The sequence below is a fragment of the Gavialis gangeticus genome, unplaced genomic scaffold (genome assembly GCF_001723915.1).
Source record: "Gavialis gangeticus isolate Ggan-Ray unplaced genomic scaffold, GavGan_comp1, whole genome shotgun sequence".
In the NCBI taxonomy this organism is placed as follows: domain Eukaryota; kingdom Metazoa; phylum Chordata; order Crocodylia; family Gavialidae; genus Gavialis; species Gavialis gangeticus.
This window is the reverse complement of record NW_017728992.1, coordinates 80,069,174-80,070,752: the sequence shown is the minus strand read 5'-3', so window position 1 is coordinate 80,070,752 and position 1,579 is coordinate 80,069,174. Positions and strand designations below refer to the sequence as shown.

The following is a 1,579-nucleotide window of genomic DNA, read 5'->3' as shown; positions in this document are numbered from 1 at the left end:
GCTATAGGCTATATTGGGAAATCACAAAACTACCTTTAACTTTGTCATTTCTTGCCTGATTCAAGTGGAAATTGAAGAGATGGTAGCCCCTTCTGGGGTCATAAACCCTGCCAAGTTTCAAGGAGATAAGTGCAGGGGATTTTGTGAAACTTCGCCTCAAACTCTTCAAAGTAAAACTAGTATCACTTGCTGGCAGTGGTAGCATGCTGTCACCCCACACTTAGATCCAAGGGCCCATGTCCCCCAAAGGAATATGGCATAGCCCTGCAGACCTCCTGTGGGGCACAAACCCCCAGATCTGTGTGCAGGATGCCAGAAGGCAGGCTGAGCAAGGGAGTTGCACTTAGGGGTTACATTCAGATGAGCGTGAATGTGTGATATGCGATGCCGTGGACTCACCTTCAACACCATATATGCAGGGATTCCCCACACAGCAACTTTGCAGCGTGGGGGGCTTTTTTGACCCTGGGGGAGATCCTGGGGTCAAAAAAACCCTTGCCTAAAAAAAACAAGGAAGCACACATGGCAACAGAGTGCACTGTCCAAAACTGGAGCCTGGCCAGCTGGGGCCGAGCTCCAACTGTTCGCCAGGCTCCCTGATGCAGGTTCACCATGACTGCAGCTCTCAGAGACCCTTAGGACCTCAGGCAAGGCTTCTGGGGCCAGCACAGTTTGTGGCCACAGCCTCCCCAACCCCACCCACGGTAACATGCCATGCACCAGAGGGCGTATGGCATGGGCATTCCCTGGGGACACGTAGCAGCAGTATAAGGTGTGCTGCTGCTACATGTACCCAGGGAGGGAGCCAAGCTAATTTGTGGCACTCTAGCCAAAAATATTGGTCCCCATTTATTTAAGGAATTCAAAAAGCTCCTAGCACCCAAACTTGCCTGCCTGCTTTCTAGACAGGTCATGTCCTTTAATCTGTCCAATTTCCCCAGACTTCTCAAAGAAAACTTCCCTTTCTCAAAGTCTTACCTTATTTGCATATGTTTGACTTCCTTTCACCATGTAGCTCACAGGCTTTTGCTACAAGACTTGGGTGCAAAGTTGCCTTATTTTAATAACTGTTTTTTCTCGGTCAGCCAGCTCAGCATCCAAGGGTATGAATGTACTGTTGCGACCGAGGGGGCGGGGAGGGGACAGTGCAAGGCTTTAATCAGCATCAGTTGCTCCACAGATGGTACCCATTTGTGTATTCTTACCCCATGGTAAGTTACTGTGCTTTACCTTCCTCTTATTCTGTGTTAAAAGCAGCCACATGGGGACTGTGGAACATATGATTTACAATAAAGCCTATCCCTTTTAACTCACACAGGATTGTTCACGTGTTCATGCCCTAAGGGAATATCCTTGTAATAGTTGTTCTTTTGTAGCTTGTAGTTACAAGTCTGGGGAAAAACAACTGTGGACAGGGAGTGGGGTATATGCTGACTGTCTATGCCTTTGTGAAATGTCAGTCTAATGTCTCAAGCAGTAACCACAGTCCAGTATTCACCACTGAGCAGTCATAGTCTCATACTTTTGGAGGGGATAAGTACTGACATCATGTTGGCAGGAAACAGAAATTAATTGTGGT

At 47.8% G+C, this 1,579-nt stretch overlaps 1 protein-coding gene across 4 annotated transcripts in view; it reads left to right on the top strand.

Annotated features, from left to right (window-relative positions):
- The window catches only part of CCDC102B (coiled-coil domain containing 102B), a 477,100-nt gene that overhangs the window by 363,745 nt on the left and 111,776 nt on the right, over nt 1–1,579 (top strand). The window lies entirely within an intron of this gene.